Source organism: Columba livia, chromosome 1 (genome assembly GCF_036013475.1).
Source record: "Columba livia isolate bColLiv1 breed racing homer chromosome 1, bColLiv1.pat.W.v2, whole genome shotgun sequence".
NCBI lineage: Eukaryota > Metazoa > Chordata > Aves > Columbiformes > Columbidae > Columba > Columba livia.
The window spans coordinates 136678524-136693452 of NC_088602.1; the positions used below are offsets into that span (position 1 = coordinate 136678524).

The 14929-nt window shown below is 42.7% G+C and overlaps 1 protein-coding gene and 1 long non-coding RNA gene across 2 annotated transcripts in view; one reads left to right on the forward strand and one right to left on the reverse strand.

The window, feature by feature from the left end:
- Window positions 1-8012, reverse strand: part of LOC110362275 (uncharacterized) — a 47280-nt gene extending 39268 nt beyond the window's left edge. Inside the window, exons 1-2 of the long non-coding RNA XR_002419499.2 lie at window positions 7353-8012; window positions 2354-2650 (exon numbers count right to left, since the gene is read on the reverse strand). This is a non-coding gene — a long non-coding RNA (uncharacterized LOC110362275). The remainder of the gene's footprint in view (window positions 1-2353; window positions 2651-7352) is intronic.
- Window positions 8013-8047: 35 nt separating this feature from the next.
- Window positions 8048-14929, forward strand: part of STK38L (serine/threonine kinase 38 like) — a 51789-nt gene continuing 44907 nt past the window's right edge. Inside the window, exon 1 of the mRNA XM_065032585.1 lies at window positions 8048-8187. The gene's annotated coding sequence lies outside the window, so the exon portion shown is untranslated. The remainder of the gene's footprint in view (window positions 8188-14929) is intronic.

Consider the following 14929-nt stretch of genomic DNA (forward strand, 5'->3'; position numbering starts at 1 on the left):
CTATTTCACATTAGATGATACATGTAGCTAAGCAAATTTGCAAAGAAGCCAGCTCATTTAAGAACTGCCCTTTGCCAAATTGAGAACTATTATTTTTATATCCTTGCAGATTTTTACTGCATTTAATTGATGTATGAGAAACAGCCAGACCTCAAGAGCTGACAGCTTTGCTCCTACAAAGAGCTGACTCTCTCTTTGCACTGCATAGCAGAGCCAAAGTTTACTGTTTACTACCGAGGCTGGAGAACTGCCCTTTCTCCATCTTTGGCAGCAAAAGGAGCCTTCCTCACTATCAGCCCACAGCTTTGAGGGAAAAGCAGAAGTGCAGAAGCAGCATAGTTGTGGTAGAGACAGCAAGGGTTCAAGCACTTGGCTTGAGTGCTGGGGGAGAGGTGACACCTCTCAAGAGAGAACAAGATTAGTGTTTAAAAATCGGAGAAGACTTCTCATGTTATGAAACAGCAAGCAGTATGGAAAATATCCCCTATACCATTCAGTAAGGGTCTGTAATAAAAGACATCACAAGGACATGCTTCACACACGCTGGAGACAATGGAGAAGCTGTGCCAATCCATTAGTGGGGTGAGGAAATCTAGTAGGAATGTGCAGGGAGAGTCAGGTACTGCTCAGAGGGCTTAGGGAACAGGGAGGGATCTAGGGAATGGAGCTGGAAGACAGTGTGAGGGGGACTGGAAATGTAAATCAAGAATGCAGCAGGAGAAGGGGTTGCAACTTTGTGTGCGTATTTAGGATGGAGTTTTCAGGCTTTCAATTACTTAATTGAAATGGAGGGCAGTGGTGGAACAAAGCAGAGGAAATTAAATAACTGAAGCACTTGACTAAACCCCAGGATTTCATCACCATCATCTCCTTCTTTTCTGGACTCATGGTTCTGAGAGTTTTGTGAAAGTTTGGGAGAGCTGATTTTTTGAGTACTTAAGAGTTTGCAGTGCTGCATTACTCTTGGATTAGCTTACCTTTGGATAAGAAATACCTCCAAAGAAATACCTCCAGAAGGTGATCTCTTTACCCTGTCCTTACTTCTTCCATCATGGAAACAGAGGTCTGCTCTTCAGACTCCTTGATCCTTGCAACTGTGGTTTTCCTAGGCTATCTATGACCCTTGCTCTAGCCTCTTTCCTCCCCAAATCCTTCTCACTTCAGGGCAGCTCCTCTGAGATATCTACAGCTGAACCATGCACCTTAGCAACAGAGTGCCTGAACATAAGTGCAAGCTTATGTTATAAACTTATACCAGTTGGACAAATCTTTCATAGTCCTAGAAACATTTCTTCACAACCCCAGTAATGTTTTATCCCACTTCCTTGTAAGCCATCTTCTTACTTTCTATACTGACTCCATACTTTGAGCTACAGACTACGAAAGTAAATGCAGCCTTTGACTCTCCTGCAACTGACTGACTGTCCATACATGAAGATATCAAGAGGGAGAGAAGCCAGAAGTGCATGGTCTTCAGGCAGGAAGCTTGCATAGGCAGACTTCAGCCTCATACTATGTGACAAGATACATGACCCTGTCCTGTGACCTGAAGTGTGGTGTTTCAAGTTACAGTAGAAGAAACATGACAGGTTCGATTCCAGTCATAGAATCATAGAATGTCTTGAGCTGGAAGGGACACACAAGGATCATCGAGTCCAACTGCTGTCCCTGCACAGGACAACCCCACAGTTCACACCATGTGTCTGAGGGCCTTGTCCAGTCTCTTCTTGAACACCGTCAGGCTTGGGGCCGTGACACCTCCCTGGGCAGCCTGTTCCAGTGCTCCACCACCCTCTGGGGGAAGAACCTTTTCCTAATGTCCAACCTAAACCTCCCCTGGCACATCTTCCTGACATTCCCTCAGTTCTGTTGTTGGTCACCAGAGAGAAGAGATCAGCACCTGCCCCTCCTCCTCCCCTTGTGAGGAAGCTGTAGCTGCCATGAGGTCTCCCCTCAGTCTCCTCCAGGCTGAACAAATCAAGTGACTTTAGCTGCTCCTCATACGGCTTCCCCTCTAAACCCGTCACCAGCTTCATAGCCCTCTTCTGGACACCCTCCAGTAGCTTTATATCCTTTTTATACTGTGGTGCCCAGAACTGCACACAGTACTCCAGGCGAGGCTGCACCAATGGAGAGCAGGGCGGGACAATCACCTCCCTTGCCCGGCTGGCAATGCTGTGCTGGATGCACCCAGGATATGGTTGGCCCTCTTGGCTGTCAGGGCACACTGTTGACTTGCCATCAACCAGAACCCCCAGATCCATCTCCACAGAGCTGTTCTCCAGCCTCTCGTTCCCCAGTCTGTATGTACAGCCAGGGTTGCCATGTGCCAGGTGCAAAATCCCGCACTCACCTTTGTTGAACTTCATTCGGTTGGTGATTACCCAACTCTCCAATTTGTCCAGATCCCTCTGCAGGGTCTCTCTGCCCTCAAGTGTGTCAACAGCTCCTCTCAATTCTGTGTCATCATTCAGGTTAGTCTCCATATCTCCTGTGCCTATTTTGTTGTCCTTGGTTCTTCTACAACAGGTACACTATGCTGTGATGCCCGCCATCCCTTCCAAGGAAGAATATCCTCTCCCATGGCTGCTCCAGAAGTCCATGTTCAATGAGATAGCTCCCATGAGTACACAGATTTCTGTATCAGGCCCTAAAATAGATGCAGTAGGATTGAAAAACAGAGAACAGAATGTAACAGCAAGTTGCATCATTTCATTTACATCTTGTTCCAGCATCTTTTTTGCTTAATTTGTTTTGAGAGTTTTCTGTCAAACACGAAGTTGAACTAGATAGCTATATAGCAAAAACAGGCAAAAGGAAACATGAAGTAGGAAGACAGACTACGTGGTAAGCTTGCAATATACAGATGATCTCCCATGTATCAGGATAATGTGAATATAACAATAGACCAAGCAAAGAATTGCAGAAAATCTTCACTAAGAGTTAAACAAAAGGATATGGTCACTCCTGAAACAGTGTAAGAACAGATCAAGTACATACCTATGAATAAAATGCCTGACGAATAGGAATATTTTGTTAAATATATCATTTTGTATCTCTGGGGGTGACTGTAAAGATTGTAAACTTCATCTTCCTCTAGAATTCTAAAGAAAGGACAACGCCAACTATGTTAACTGATGAAGTATATTGAGCTTCCTTAATAACTAAAAATAGTTCTTATTAGTTAGTGCTTTTCATAACTTTTTTGTTCCATATTTTCCATGTTTCTTTGTTTATGGAAAAACATCATGTACTAAATACATCTCTTGCTGGTCCACCAAGGATTTTCTCCAAAAAGAATCCAGGAATAATATTTTAAGAGATGACGTTTAAGTGAACTCAGCTATAAATATTTTAATTGCTTGCAAAATGAATCAAATTTGTCACATCCTTAACTCCTGCATGAGGAATTTGATATCTCTGTGTCAGGAAAAAACATGCTGTGGGTTCCAAATTGCCTGCAAAAGTCGCAGCCAAGCCAGAAGTTCACACTAAAAAATAATAATACTTACATAGGAAAGAACAAATTTAAATGGTATTGAAAATGCACAAAATACTGGTTTTGAAAGGATAATTGTGAATTGCTACGGCATTCAGGATACAAGTTGACAGTCTGGAAGGTGGCTATAGTAATTTCCTTAATTTTGTATAGCTGAATGAGCTGCTTTGTTCCTTAGACTACACATATGGAAACATAAATGTTTTCCCAGTGACATAGATGCTATTAATATAAAGCAAATTAACTGAGCTTTCAGGAAAGTATAAACTAGAACTTTCTAAGAAGGGGGGTGGACATAGCAACATTCTGTAAATGCCTATATGGAACAGAGCTGGATTGTTGCAAATGCCTTAAAAAGGCACTTCATTTAAAAACTTAACCAATATTACTTACTTGCTCACATTGTTCAACTTTCTTACTCTTTTTGAGAGGCATAGCAAATGGCTTATTCTGCCTTCAAATTAAGAGGTGAGGCAAGAAGTATATGCCCCTAGATAAATTCCTAGTTCATCCACACCTTGAATAGTGAAATTCTGGTCTTTTTGCTTGCAAAAATGTGATAGAAATGGAAAACGTTCAGAGATGGGCAACAGGATGATGAAAGGTATGGCATGGCTTCTAAGCTAAGACTCTTTAGTCTAGAATAAAGACAACTGAGAAGGTACAGGATATAAAAAAAAAATAAGAGTAGCACTGCCAGGATGGACATGGCCTGATAGTTTACTGTCTATGCTGACATCAAAACCAGGATCCACACTGAGATGCTCTCAGGAACCAGGTTCAGGACAAGCAAAAGGAGGTGATTTTCACACAACAGGCTATGGAACATCCATGTGCTGGCAATGCAAGATGATTACAAGATTTTAAGAGGAGACTACAACAGCACTTGGAAGAGCAAACCCTCTATTTAGACAGACCACATAAGGATATGCGGAGAGTGGGAGGGTTTAAAGGAACCCCTTCTGAATTTGTTCTACTCTTCCTTTCTCCTAGGTGTCTGGGAAGACAGAAATGTGACCTAGACAGAGCCTGGGTCTGAATCACTGCAGACATTCCTATATTGTTATATCTTTTCAAATATTGATGAGAGTTTCCTAAATATGGAGCCTGACCTAGGAAACAACCAGGTGAGTAATGTTACTTCTGTAAATAATCTCATAGAAGTAAACCAAATCAATTTCAGTGTTACCTACGTCTCCAAGAGTTTGCAGGCCCAAAGTCTTCTCAATTGTTTAATTTAACCATGAAACATTGCATATGAAGTACAACCATACATGCCTCCTTCTAAGTTTGCATTCTACTTATTAAGAAATTACATTTTCTTCTATGCCACAGCATTTTCAAAGCATTTGATTCACTAATGTGCCCCACAGGAAGCAAGCAACTAAAGATCTACAGTACATTCAGCAGGTGGAAAATTTCTTGTCAGAATTGTATAATAGCATGCTAAGTATGATAAAACAGATTAAAGGATTTGCTTTTTTTTCCTGGCCTTCTATGTATTAAACAACAAAAACATGCACCTTTGTTATTTAGGCAGATCAGGGAGTTACAAGTAAAATTTTTATTAAAAATAGCACCAACAGCAGCTAAAATAGTCATAATAAGACACTGGAAAAACTGTGTGAATGTTTCTGTATGACTTGCACTATCCTTACTTAGCTCTGCATTATTCTTGACCAGTCTTAAAAGTTTCAGTGTTTTTTTGGCTTATTTTGAAGAAATACAAATGGTTTATAACGCATAGAAAATAGTAAGAAAGCAAGAAAGGAAACTCAGAATTGATTCCTGAATATGACGTTGACTAAGCAGTTAGTTTCAAACTACTTGGAATGCCTCCTGTAGACTAAATATTTATAGGTTATTTCTGATGCTGAGAAGGATCTTTCATGTTTAAAAATACAAGGATGTCCCCAGGAGACATCTCCAGCATGACTCTGATATAGAATTTTTAATTTGTTACACTAATTGACTGCAGAAAAAGGAACGTATGTCAAAACCTCATATAACTGGCCTTTCACAGACAAGGCATCCCTCTTTCGAATTACAATAACGAGGTTTGCTACAGACATTCCCCTAAGTTTTTTGAAGGCTTCAAAGATTCAGTGGAATTTGACAAGTAGTATTTAGGCTTTTGTGTTTGCTTTTCATTGCTGCACACCAGGGTGTCTCCTGATGCTGCAGCTGGAACCATCTGAACAGAGGGCGCAGAACCTTTTGCTGCCTGTTGCAACTTGCAGGACTGGAATACTATACAGTGTGCAGAAGTATGCACATTTAGAGCAAAGATTTTGTTTCAAAATGTTTTTCTAAGTCCTATGCCTGGCAACTTAAAGAGATGTTCCCCTTCTGCACAGTGAATAGGTTCTTATACCTCTAAATGAAGGGTTAACCCTGCAAATATATACAAATAGAAGTTAACGGGCAAACACTGCTGTTTATGACTCTTAAGTTGCATCACAGTTTTGGTTAAAACCTTATGTATTTCTGTCATCTCTACACAATTCATTTGCCTGCACAGATATTATTTGCAGGCTTGGTTCTTCAATGGTTTATTTCAGGATGAGCATTTGTTTGTAGCTTTCTTTAAGCATGCAGACCTTCAAAGACTATGGACATGCTTAACTGTATTCACATTAGGTATCCCATTCATTCCAACCGCAACAGCAGTGATTCCATTGCAAGATCAAGTAAGATAACCTTCTATGTGTATAGCTATGTAAAATTAGAAAATTAAAATAAACCAAGTCTGTTTTGCAATGGAAAGTACACTAACATAAATACTTTTACAGCCACATAAAAATAGAAACATGAAATACTTAGTTTTTCCATAGGTCTCTTAAGTAACAGCCAGTGCTATTATTACTATGTTATTTATCTTTCTTTTTAATTGCACTTCTATTTAGGAAAACTCACAATTCTGACTTATGAGGAAAGTTATATGGAATTACAAGGAAAACTTACAATGTAAACAGACATGTATCATTTGTCTAAAATAAGACACCAGTTCTTTAGATGCCAGTAATTTTTGTACTCTTAGGAACCACTTGTTTTCCTTTTCACTCTTAAAAATAATGAAATAAATAGAAGTTTGCTCCACTTCCCCCCTCACATGGGCACATACACAGGGCCAAAATAACTCAGTAATTTTCCACTGGCACAACAGTCTTTCAGTGTCTGCCATCTGCTGTGCTGGCAGGACCCACAAGAGGAGTAGCAGCAGCAAGTCAGGAACTGTTACGTCATGTTGTGAATATTCATCTGATTTTCATTGTCATAGCTGGTCCTCATTGTGTCCAAGACTGACCTTGCCTCTGCCACCTTCCCTTTGACAGCTTTAGAGTGGGGGAGCAGAAAGAAGCAAGATACCAAAATCAAAACTCTCAAGCACCAGAAAGCCCCAGTCAAAATCTGTACCCATTCCTGTTGAAGGGGGCATGTCGTCTCTCATTCCCTTTTACCATTGTTTTGATAAAGATTTTTAAAGACTTGTGCTCTGGGAAGAATGCTTTAGTGAAATACTGTTTTTCTAGGTCTGTGATTTATTTTCAATTATCATAGTTTAGAGTGTCTTTTCCCTTTTTCCCCTCTTGCTAATTCTTTGTCTGGGTTATGTGTCTACACTTTCACCACTACAATATGGTAAACAAGAGTGCACAACTTCATTACTGCAGGCTCCAAATGTGGAAGACCCTTATCTCTATATAAAGACTAATGTGGTAAAACAAATTAAATGTGGCTGCCAAATAAGTCTTCATCAGCAACTATCCTCAAGTCAACTGATGACACTAGGACAAACTTTAACTAGCTTCCACACATTGCATATTGTTACAGAAGCAGAAGACAGTTGTACCTTGTCATTCTTCAATCTGAGCTCAGAGATTTGCCTTCTGCAAGGATGGCTTTGTAAGAAATCAGTATCATTGCATCCTTAGATAACACTTTTCTCCATTAAGTGCTGCTGCTTCGTTTTATAGTCAGGTAGTACTAAAATCACAGTAGGGTTTAACTATCTTCTGCCTGTGTTAACATCCTTACCCTTCTACTTCGGTGGTGGGACGGAAAGACATAAAGGCAAAAGACCTGCAAATGTGCTATTTCCAGTTAATCCTGCTGTCTTCTGCTTGCGCATCTGGGCGCTTCGGTATGCTGAAAGCAAGTTTAACAGTGCCCTCCTGACCGTGAGATCCCTCCACAACTACAAGCCCTTCGGTGAACCTCCGCCACCAGAGCCTCTTGAGAGCGAAGGTCTAAGCTGGCTGCTCAGGCTGAAGGGAAAGGCAGCCCCTTCGGCCCGCGGGCAGCCGGGGCAGCGGCTGCGCTCTGCGAAGAGCCGGCGGCGGGGCCGCTCCACCCCGGGAACTTTCGGCTGTTGTGAAGGAGAAAAAAGGAAGCGCAGCCGAGATGCCCGCCCCGAGAGACGCGGGGCTCGCAGACTGCCGTGGCACCTGCCGGCGGGCCGGGCCGGGGCGGGCCACACCGCTGGCGGGCGGCGGGAGCGGCCAATCACGGCCCGGTTCGGCGGCGCCGGGCTCTCGCGAGAGCCGCCGGGTAAACATCCCTCCGCCGGGGCCCTCCCACCGCCCTCCTCCTCCTGCCATTAGCGCGGAGGAGGGGGCTGTGCTCGCAGAGGCGCCGGCTGCAGGCAGCGAGCGAGGAGCCGGCGGGAGGGAGGGCGGCGCGGAGAGGTGAGTGCCGCGGGGAGCCGGCGCAGCCCTCCGCCCCGGGGGCAGCCCTCGGCCCAGCCCTCTCCCCGGCAGCGGGGGAGCAGCCTTCCCCTGGCGTGCTGCGGCGGGAGAAGGGACCCTGTCATCGGAGACTGGAAGTCTCCCTCGCCTCCTTCCTTCCCCCCCACCGTGAGGCAGCAGGAGCAGCCATAGCTTAGAGTCTGAGGGAGGACAGCCTTAGCCCCGGCGGCTGCTCAGCCCGGGGAGGAGGCGGGAGGACATGGGGGCGGCTCCCGGCTCGGGAGCCGCCAGGGCAGTTTGCCCGCTTGCCTCCGGCGCGCTGCCCCTCAGGTGACTTCTCCCCCTGACCCCAGCGGCCAAGCCGGCGGGCTGACAGGGGCTGCCGCCTCCAACTAGACGGCACAAGTTGCCCGAGTTCGCCCGTCTCCCCGGGGCGGACGCCTGCCGCCGCCGCCCGCTCCATCTCCCCCGCGCGAGGGGTGGACGGTTGGGCTCGCGCCGCGCTCCCTGCCCCGCGCGCCCCCGGCGGTTGGCCGTTGGGCGGCACGGGCTGAGGGGCCGGTGTGGCGGGCGGGATTGCGGGGGGCCGGGGGTGCCCCGCCGGCGGTGGCGGCGGCCAGGGAAGAGAGGAGCTCGGCGGGCGGGTTTCGGTGTTTGTCGGGGCGGGAGGCGAAGCCGGGCGTGTGTGGGTACGGTGCTGTGCGCGGTGAGCGTCAGGCTCAGGTGCGGCGGGAGATGGCGAGGTGGTGCGGGGTGTACCCGCGGTAGATAACTTGGCTTGAGGGTGTCCTTCCCTCTTTAAAAATAAGTAAATAAAGGGACAAAAATATATTTGTAGTGCGCTTAAAAAAAAAAAAAAGGCAAAACCTCACAAATTTCTACTGATGAGCAAATCCAAAACCTGCTTTTGTAACGTTTTGTTTCCCTGATTCAAAGGAGTTCTGGATTGGGCCCGTAATTGGACAGTCCTGCTCGGGGTCTGTGTCTTTAGGCAATTTACAGTGACTAAGGTAGAAGTGAAATGCTAAGAAACATGGGGTGTCTCCTGGTTTTGTTTGGTTTTAGTTGGTTTGAAACGTCTTGGCTTAGAATAACAGAGTTCACATGCATGCTTAAAAGCTGCCTCCACTGATGTTGCGTACCTGCTTTCCTGTTGCAGAATCCAGAACAGGAATAAGCGAGCCTTTCTGTGGCCTCTGAATAAAACTCAGCGCTGAAGTTTGGCTTAGGAAAAGTTTTTTCCTAGATATTTTGTGGGTTAGATTGATGTTGGTTTGCTTTTACTTGCTCTTTGCGGGAGAGATAGGAAATTTATTTTGAAGACCACAGATGTTGCGTTTTGTTACATATGCTGACTCAGTGTTTTGATTACAGTTTTTTGAAGTCATTTGGAGTAGAGGGATCATGTTTGTTGGAGTATATAATACTAAAAAATTTAACTGGATCATTTTGTATGTTCCCTAAAAGATGCCTGAGTACACATAGAAGTCTTAAAAGATGTGGAATGAAAGCAGGTTTTTAGGAACTCTAGGGATGAAACAGTATCAGTTTTAATTGTACTCTAAGCAGTTAACTGAAATACTAAGAAACAAGAGCGTAGGCTACTAACTGGTGAGATGATAAGCAGTGGCCACAATCGTTGCATATGAAAAATCTGTTACTGTATCTAACTGATGCAGTTTTATCTTCTGTGCTATATGTAGACATGTTTTCTTGTTTTGTTAAAAGGTGTCTGGAATTAGGCAAAGTTCCATAATTGTGTGAAAGTAACTCGGCTGTTTATTACCCTGTGCATGGCATAATATACATTCAATTGAAATATTATTGCTTAACAGGGCTTAAAAAAAAAATCTAAATTTAAACATTTTCTATCTCAGACTTTTCAGGGGAAGAGAAACCCCCAAACCACTAGCTAAACAGAATTCAGAAGCAAGTATTTACAGTGGACAGGCATCATGTTTTACTGACTTTCTGCAAAAAACAGCAGAAATATAAATATTTAAAAACACACCCATGCCCTACCATTAACTTGCAGCGGAGTTGGATGAGGCCCCTATGCTGTCAATGCACAATGTGAGAATTTTCCTGCAAGAACAGAATTTTTGCATTTCTGTCAAATGATGCATTGTGGAACCTGGTTGTTGAAGCCTTCTGGTGCTGATCTCTGAGGGTCCTCCTTAGTGGAGTCCCTGGTGAGCATCTCATGGGTTGGAATGATATGGGTTGGCACACTGGATCAAGTTCTCGCATGCATGGATTTGCCTAGCTGTTCACAGAGTCATAAAATACCAGGTTGGAAGGGGCCACAAGGATCATCTGGTCCAACCTTTCTTGGCAAAAGCACAGTCTAGACAAGCTGGCCCAGCACCCTATCCAGCTGAATCTTAAAAGTGTCCAATGCTGGGGAATCCACCGCTTCCCTGGGGAGATTATTCCAATGGCTGATTGTTCTAAGAGTGAAAAATTTCCCTCTTGTGTCCGATTGGAATCTCACAGGATGTAACTTGTACCCATTGCCCCTTGTTTTTCCCATGTGACTCCTTGTAAAAAGGGAGTCTACATCTTTTTAGCCACACTTTAAATACTGGAACATGGTGATGAGGTCTCCCCTAAACCACCTTAAGGCTGAACAAGTTCAGTTCTCTCAGCCTTTCCTTGTATGGCAGCTTCTCAGTCCTTTGATCATCTTTGTGGCCCTTCTCTGGACCCTCTCCAGCTTGTCCACATCTTTTTTGAATAGCAGGGACCAAAACTGAACGAATTATTCCAGGTGTAGCCTGACAAATGCTGAGTAGAGTGGGATAACTACTTCTTTATCTCTGCTGGTGATGCCCTTGTTGATGTAGCCCAGCATCCTGTTGGCCCTTGCTGCAGCAGCACACTGGTTCACTCATATTGAGCTTGTAATATTGTTGGTATTGTTTTTCAGGACTTCTGTGTAGACTCCTTTTGGCTCATGTATCTGTATGATCCTGAAGCTTGATTAGTGGGTAGAAATATTTAATAACTTAAGTTATCTGCTGTAGTTTGGTATCTCTGTTGAGTCCTTTACTGACCACAAGGAGCTTAATCAGAGTTTGAGAAGCCCTGTTTTTGTCCACTGTATCTGTCTAGGCAATGGGTTTACCTTAGTTTTAAAACTTTCCTTCTCCCCATAAATTCAGTTTTCACTTGGTTCACATTTATTCAAATAAAAATGTTCTTCCCACCAAATTTAAGCTGAGGATTGGTTAAAATGTAAAACAAATTGATAAACTTCAATATTTGTATTCTAGGAGATGCAGGGTAGACATGTAAATTACAATGGAAAGAGTTACTTCTCTGAACACAGTATTCATCAGCACAAAGACTACTCAGATGATATTATATGGTAAATAGTTTGCTTTTAGTCCCCCAGAAAGAGGCTTTTTATGTGTCTTAGGATAATGACAGTTAACATAAATCAAACATACTATTGTCCACAAAATCATTTAATCTTCTCTTATTTGCAGCTTACTTCAACATATAGCTGCACTTAGAGCAGACCTGTCATCGGTAATAGTTGCATTACTGTAGCATGAAAATGGGGCTTTGATAAATAACTGGCTGAAGTCTAATTCTTTGGGATGGGTTGATGCAGCGTTTTCAAAGTCTGGTCACTAAATAATGTCTCTTGTTGTGCAAAAAGATGTAACAGTGAGAGTAAACCAATCTAATGTTATGAGGTATGAACTCAGGGAAGAGTTATTTAGTGCATGATGTGAATTTATATGCTGAACTGTGTGTAAGGTGGGGAATCATTTATTTATGTATTTATTTATTTAAGGATGACAAGTTAGCTCCTGCCAAAACCGGAAGACTAGACTTGATAATTTGATAGGTTTTAAAAGTCCTGCAGCTTTGTAGTCTAAAACTCCAGAATAACTTCTGGCAGTCCCACTGTTCCTCCATCTGCATGAGGAAACAATAGAACATTTTTCTTTGACAACAATAAAAACAAAACAGGCACTGGGGTGAGGGGGAAATGGATTTATTGAAAATAACTTATTTTCTTTGTCATAAATAACTTGATCAGCGTGGGAAGCATTAAAATGAGCAGTTGTCAATACTGTCTTTCACTTGTGAAATCAGGTAATTTAGCGAAGCTTGAATTAATATACCAATACTCTGTAGTGATTAGAAAAACAAAGGAAAACAGCAGATCAGAAAATAATAGTATCTGTTTTTCTGGTTTCTCAGTAGTTTTGACTTTGGATTTTGCATTTAGGTTTGAACTGTAAATTTGGGACTTAGTGTTTGATGTATGTCTTTAATATTTATACCTACAAACTTGCAATTTGCTAGCTGACATATGGTTTTATGAGTTGCACCTGAATAGAATATGAAGAAAGCAGATACCTAGAATTCTAATGTAATAAAATAAACTTGCATTAGAAGACTACTTATGAGATTTTGATTGTCAAAGGAACAGTTGAATTATTATATATTTTAAGTAGTAAAAGGGAAAAATGGCTGATTAAATGGTAGTCTGGGTTTATGTAACTTCACAAGAGCAAGAATCTCATGAAGCAGTGAAAAGAGAGACAACTGTTCATCTTTTAGTAACAAGGAACAGACAATATTAAGTCAACAGGCTGTGCAAACAGATTGAGTTTATCATGGGTGGCAGAATGAATGGGAGGGAGGAAGTAAGGGGATAACTTGGATCTATACAGGGAGAGGAACTGCGTTTAGAATGTTTATTGTATTGTAACTTACCTTAGCTATGTCTCTTGTGTTCCAGAGTTTGACCCTGTGATCGTTGACATGCTGTAGAGGAGCTGCAAATGTAGCAAAGATCTTGGCATGTTGGAATTCGTTAAATTTCCTTCCTTGGAGACACAAACTTTTTGTTGTCTCACAACCTTTCACCTGTTTGAAAGATCTTTTTCTACTATATGTAATAAAGACAGCATTTGACAATTCTCTGAGAGTACTGTGTATAATGTCACATTAAGGCACTACTACTGCATTTATAAAATGTGCCAAGAAATTTTAGATATTATATCTCCTTACAGTAAAACAAAACCAAGCAAACCACCCCCCAGACAAACATTTAGAAGACTGTACTCAAGGGGGTATCTTACCAGAAATAAGTACTTGATCTAGGGCCCTTTTTATGAGCCACTATATTAGAATAATGCTTATGAGAAATATGGTTGTGCTTCAGTTGGATGCAATCAAAATGAAGATATTAGGTCATGCTGAGCCGTAAGAGTTAAAATACAGTCAGCTTCCTTATACAAGAGTTTAAAATGGGGGATGTGGGATGTGGAATGAAGGTCGTAATTTCAGCGAGACAGATGACTACCCTGAAGCTAGTGTTAAAAAGGATGCAAACAACAAAGGAAAGTTGCTTGACGGAAGTAGCTTGCCCAAAGTGGGGAGCTGTGTGTGCTTAGGGGACTCTCCTGGTTGTACAAGGTTACACTCCATCTCCCTGATGCAACAGAGAGTTAGACAGCTTATCTCGCACACTTGTGCTCTACCACAACCTTCTGTCAGCGTTGCTGAGAATCTCCAGAGAGGACAGATAGGTCCTCATCCTGCCAGATCACTGCCAGTTTGGAGACTGAGTCTGCTCTGTGGGTTTTCCAGGGTCAGCATTCATTTCTGTGGTGGATTTGCTTCTGTCATGTATGCAAACCTTGAATTTGCCAGCTCTACTGACAATCTGAGCCTAGTCACCTGTGGGGGATCACTTGATAAGGCAGACCTTTCCTACACATCGCTGTCTTCTACTTTGTTTTTTCCAGAATGAGTAGAGCTGGATTTAATATTGAGAGAGACCTGACTCGACTGCCCTGGAACACAAGAACAGCTATAGCTTCTCTTGGTAGAAATTCTCAGTGTTACTATGAGTACATGAGTGAAGGGGGGGGGGGGGGGGAAAAAGGCAACAAACCAAAGAAAGCCCCCACAACACCACCTGCTTATAGCTGAATTGATAGTCAAATTCCAAAAGATTGCATGGTCTGCAGGAGGGCTGTTTTGTGCAAGCTAGCCAATGTGCAGATTACCTGGCCACAGCAGCCCTTTACTGTTGTTTGAAGCTGGACTTAGATTAGTCACTTCAAGTTTGTGTCTCAAAATGGAGCACAGAGGAGAGGGTGACAGGATGCAGATGTCATCTGGTATGTCCCCTTTATTTCCCAGTGCAGAGCTACCTCTTTGACTGATTAGCTAAATCTGAACTAACAAGTGGAGAAGGCAGGAGCAGCTCATAGGCTTAAGTGTTCCACTTCTTCCCATAATAACTGAGAAAAGCCTTTTAGGAAAAATTCCCTTTTCCAAATTAACCAGGTAGAAATAGCAGACCTTAGTCCAATGGCATCAGGTTCCTTTTTTCTTGCTTTGAATGTTGGAAAAAAAAAAAGTGTTTTACCACAGACATTTCTTAAAATTTGTTTTAATTTTTTTTTTGTTTTACAGTGCATAATGTGTTTTACAGTTGCATAATGTGTTTCTAACCCTTCCCTCTCACTGGTGCCTTATAAGGGAGGTAACCAGAATGCCAGCCAAAAATCAGCCTGATGATGAAAGAATTGTTCCACTTAAAATGTCACTAATTTTTAGCATGCTGAGTCCTGTATGAAGAGGAAAGCTTATATTAGTAGCTCCCCAGACAAAAGCATTGTACTGCATTGTTTAAAGGCAGTTGTTGTTTCTTGAAGTTAAAGATAAGTGGATTCTTCTCTTTTGTGGTATTTAGTGATTGGCAGAG